The 5,379-nt window shown below is 31.8% G+C and overlaps 1 long non-coding RNA gene across 2 annotated transcripts; it reads left to right on the top strand.

Moving 5' to 3' along the window:
- Window positions 1-4,589, top strand: LOC113787769 (uncharacterized). Of its 2 annotated transcripts, none has more exons than XR_012161281.1 (2): window positions 1-3,043; window positions 4,288-4,589. It is a non-coding gene; the product is annotated as an uncharacterized lncRNA (long non-coding RNA). The 2 variants fall into 2 exon arrangements; XR_003474253.2 differs by having other exon boundaries at window positions 4,279-4,589.
- Window positions 4,590-5,379: the final 790 nt, after the last annotated feature.

Here is a 5,379-nt window from a genome sequence, read left to right as displayed (position 1 = left end):
TTCTCTCATTCTGAGTTACGCTATGGTGGTTTTATTGTCGCGTTCGTTTTCTTCAAGAAAACAATTATATACGCAACATCAACTTCCTGATAATCTGTGAGAAAGACAATTTTTCTCGCTTGCTAGGTAATTTCGGAATTTTAATTTCAATGTATTTGCATTGATACATGCTGGAAATTCCATTTCTCTCATTCTTGTTTATTCAAGAACTTTCAATCTTCTGCGTTAGAAAAAAAAAAAAAAACTACCCATCAATTTGTTCTTGATTATAAAAATATTCAATTTTCTGTAAATCAAAGTTTAACTGGATATACATACCCTAAAAGATTGTGAATTGCTGCAACATTGAATCTTTTTTAATAAAAGGGGTGGAATACATGACCAGTAACCTAACCCTAAAACGATGTTTATGTTCGAAGACTCTTTTTTGTTGCAACATATTTGCATTGATACATGTTGGGATACCAATTTTCTCATTCTTGGTTATTCATGAAAATTCAATTTTGCATGAAAACAAAAAGAATCTTAGTGTGGTAAACATGCAATGTCCCAAGACCCTGTTGGTATAAATATTTAGAAAGGCAATTTTTTGTGGGCTGCAAGTTTTCTCATTCTTGGTCATTCAAGAACATTCAATCTTCTGCATGAGAAAAAAATATTAAAATTGAGCAAGCATGCTCTGTCTCAAGATCCTATTTGGTATCAATTTTTTGAAAGAAACTTTTTACCTTTTGTTACAATGATGGGGTTATATAAGATTTTATAATTTTCATTTCAACAAAATTTTCCCTCTGGTTTATGATTGAACCTATTTTCTAATTCTTGGTTATTCCAGAATATTGAATCTTCAAGCTTGAGATAGAAAGGAGCCTTAATCGAGCAAAATGTTTTGTCCTAAAATCTTGTTTTGGACCAAGATTCTGAGAATTTTTTTTATTGTGGCAAATTTTTTGTTTGTTGTGGTAAATTTAACTTATGTGCATTGATGCCTGGAATACTGATTTCTCATTCTTGATTAATCAAAAACATTCAATCTTCTGCATGAGAAAAAAAAAACCTTGGGAAACCAATTTTCTCATTCTTGATTTTTCAAGAACATTCATTCAATATTCTGCCTGGGAAAACAAACTTTAATTGAACAATCATTCAATCTTCTGCTTGATTCTGCCTGGGAAAACAAACTTTGATTGAGCAATCATTCAATCTTCTGCTTGAGAAAAAAAAATATTAAAATTGAGCGACCATGCTCTGACCCAAGATCCTATTTGGTATCAAGATTTTGAAAGAAACTTTTTACCTTTTGTTACAATGATGGGGTTATATAAGATTTCATTTCAACAAAATTTGCCCTCTGGTTTATGATTGAACCTATTTTCTAATTCTTGATTATTTAAGAATATTGAATCTTCAAGCTTGAGATAAAAAGGAGCCTTAATTGAGCAAAATGTTTTGTCCTAAAACCTTGTTTTGGACCAAGATTCTGAGAATTTTTTTTATTGTGGCAAATTTTTGTTTGTTGTGGTAAATTTAACTTATGTGCATTGATGCCTGGAATACTGATTTCTCATTCTTGATTAATCAAAAACATTCAATCTTCTGCATGAGAAAAAAAAACCTTGGGAAACCAATTTTCTCATTCTTAATTTTTCAAGAACATTCATTCAATATTCTGCCTGGGAAAACAAACTTTAATTGAACAATCATTCAATCTTCTGCTTGAGAAAAAAAAAAAACAAAACAAAAAAGACTGTGAATACATGACCCAACCCAAAATGCTTGAATTGATGGATGCCTCAATGGCTATAATTTTTTTAATTGATGGATGCCTCAATGACTGTAATTTTTTTAATTTATGGATGCTTGAATGACTGTAGAGTGAAAATGCATTATGAACTCTTTATGCATAATGTAGGAACTGCAAGTGCGCTTTGTGAATTGATAAGTGAAATTATTTTCTTTTCATTATCTAAAAAAGGGTGGTATACATGAGTGCAATGATCCCAAATTCATATAGTCTTTATGTCCCAAAATGATGGATGATGCCTAAATGTGAAAGCTAGTTGTGGCCTTAAATGCAAATTTAATGAGTTTTCATTCATACTGTAAAGCATCAATCAATATCTATTGTGCTTTGATGACTCTAGTCCCTTTGTAACTGGAATATGAAGTGATTTTGCTGATGCAAAATGGAGTGAGTGTTTTTGTTGTATTAGCCTACTGATAGGGGTTTCATAGAAAGCCTCCAAGGATGAAACCAATTACTGAAGTAAAGTACATTTACAAATGCAACAGAAACAAACTATTTGGAGTCTAAACTATTTTTTACAGCATCTGGCATTATTATGTAGACGATTTATGTATTACACGGATGCATGCATCGAGATCAATGGAGGAAACCATAACGAGGTTAAGGACCTTTTCTACGATGAATACTTAATTTTGGGGATTCAATAGTTAGATTTTTTCTTAGTGTATGTTTTCATTGGCTTTATACTAGTTCTTTACCTCTTATGAATCCTAGTTTTTGGGTTACTGTTATAGTTTTTGGCTTACCGTAGTCTTTTTAGTATCATTTTCCAATTTGCTTGAAGGATTTTTAAAATCCAATGAAACAAATGGTTTGTATTACAACCATTTTCTGTTTATCTACAAAAATTGGCAATGTCCAGAGACATGTGACACATATCATTCATCACTTTGAATCCATTTGTTACCTTCACTAAAAGATTCCTCATCTAAAGTGAGCTCCCATTTTAGAGTGTAACTGTAAGATGTTACCTTTTGATGTACAACGTGACAGTTAATATTTGAAAGGAGTTGCTTCTTAATTTTCTTGATTACGACGCCCGACAACGCCTTGCACAAAATTTCTATCAGTGTTTTTCCTCGGACATTTTCCGTTTCATGTTTATGATAATATCTTCCTTTCTGCTTATCTACTAGGTTATACATCACGAGTTATTTTAGAAATTTATGTAATGATTTGAACATGAGGAAGTACCGTTGGGAGTTGTATACGCTTTGGAGGAAAATGGAAGGCGAGGTTTGATTTATTTGTAGCTATGTCTTTTTTCTAATAATACTAGTCATTTGTCAATAATTAATATACTAAATGCTTAATTTTAGTTTAAATATTTTATGCACATTTTCTTGGGAGAAATATGGGTTGCACACTTCTTATTTGATATATATTTAGATATCAACCTTCTGCTATGCAGTCAATAGTTACTCTTGCTCTACTAGCCCTCACATTGACCTTACTAGCATGGTGCATTTCTCACTTCAGAGTTGCATCACTTCGTGAAGGTGTTATCTCATGTTTGTGAATAAGCATATCATTTCTCAGTTCAGAGTTACATCATGTTTACTATTCCTTTATTTCTTAAGAGATTTTAGTCCTAAAAAGAAAATACAAGTTGTTTGTGTGCTCCACATATTATATTTGCTTTATGAGTAATAATCAAACTGAGTGCACCAACTTGTGCTAGAACCTGGTGGTAGCTCTAGTGTTAAACTCTTTTGTGTTGTATCTAGTTGGTTGAAGCATGTGAATTGAACTATTAATATTACATGTAAATGTTTCAATACTTAGTGCAAACTTTTCTAATCGGGGTTGAACATGAGAGATCAGCCTATTTGTTATTGTTGGGTTTGGTCAATATAAAATATTCTCAGTTATGTTTGGTGTTGAGTGGAGGGGAGAAGTGTCATGGAGTGGAAAACATGATATGATGGACAATGTATCTTTCAATGTTTTTTTACTGTAAGATCTATTATGTAAATCAGATGAAATGAGGGGATAATTGGTGGAAAGATGGTTTGTGCGATCAGTGAATAAAATTTGGTAGGTGCTTGTATAACAATCTGATAGCACTAGATTTTGAAATTTGTAAGTGCAAGTCTTAGATTTAGTAACTGAATCTTGGTCGATAATACAGTACATAAACTTGCACTGATGACCATACTTCTGGACAATTATTAATGTGTAGCATGTGTTTCTTGGATATGGGCTGCAGCTACCAAGTTATGCAGTTTATATACTGCCTCTGGATTCCTAGAGGATATGTAGTGACAGAAATGCCCCTTATCCTTAGCTTTCTTAGAAAAGTTATATATATATATATATATATATATATGGATGAAATAATTGTGATTTATCGAAAAGAAATATGTAAAAGCTTTTATTTAATGTACTTATTTTATGATAAAATATAAGATATTGGGGACTTATGGTGATTGCTTTGGTATAATGAATGTGCTTGTGTGTTTTTCTTTAAGCAATTACAGTTGCTGCCAATCACCCCTCAAGCGCTGACCAATTCGCCTGTTATACAACTGCAATTTTATAATTTGTTGGAACAAGAGGACCTTATGACTATGTGATGTATCAGGGAGATTTGGTGCTTAATGCAGTTTAACTTGGCTGCTGAAAATTTATCCAGTCTATATGATATGTTGCTTTGGTACAATTTGTACTGAAATCTAGATTTTATTCTTATTAAATAAATAGTGTAGAAATTATATGTTATTCAATAGAAAACACAACATTGGATGCTTTTAAATATATATAATTACTATTTTTAAAGCCTTGATAATGAAGAGTACATTTCATATTATCAACACCCTTTTTTAAGATTTTTTTTGATGATGCTGCAGCACTGTTAGAAATATTATAAAAGTAGAATGAGATGAGATCTAGTGCAGAAAGAGAATGATAACTCTAGCTTTCTGTCTTCTAACAACTCAGCTCATTTGCTTTCATTTTCTCTGCATAATGAGGTTTGTGTGTGACTTGTTTTTATGTTTTCAAGGACAAAATTCAAATATAATAGAGAACTATGATTGAATTAGTTCTGGTGGTGATGAGTAAATGTATACATGTTAGACAATTTTTTACAGAGAAGAGATAAATTTGTTGAAATGTGTTTCATTCATAAGAACATTGGTCACATAAAACTAAACGTGCACTCTCTACAAGTCATTTAACATTGGTCACATTCTTGTCCTCAAGGATGAACATTCCCAAGTACCATGCAAAGTCTTCCATTTGAGTAGAACAATAGGAACATGAAACACTTTCCATGTTGACACAAGCTGAAATTGGAGAAATGGTATAGATTGGAGTGCAATTTAGGCTCCCTGCAACATTTCTAAGATCAAACCTCCAGTTTTGTAAGGACCTCAAGTTTTGTAAGGACTTCAGTAGAAGAAATTGTCCTCTAAAGATAATTTTCCTATGCAAAATAGCCATTGTTTCAATAAGTTTGAAAATTGACTGAAGACTATACTGTGACAGATGGTTGCTAGATAATTGCTTTGAAATTGTGCGATAATATTACCTAAAACTCATATTAAGAGCTATTGAACATCATACTTATT

This window comes from Cicer arietinum, chromosome 7 (genome assembly GCF_000331145.2).
Source record: "Cicer arietinum cultivar CDC Frontier isolate Library 1 chromosome 7, Cicar.CDCFrontier_v2.0, whole genome shotgun sequence".
NCBI classification, from domain to species: domain Eukaryota; kingdom Viridiplantae; phylum Streptophyta; class Magnoliopsida; order Fabales; family Fabaceae; genus Cicer; species Cicer arietinum.
This window is presented reverse-complemented; position numbering and strand designations above follow the sequence as displayed.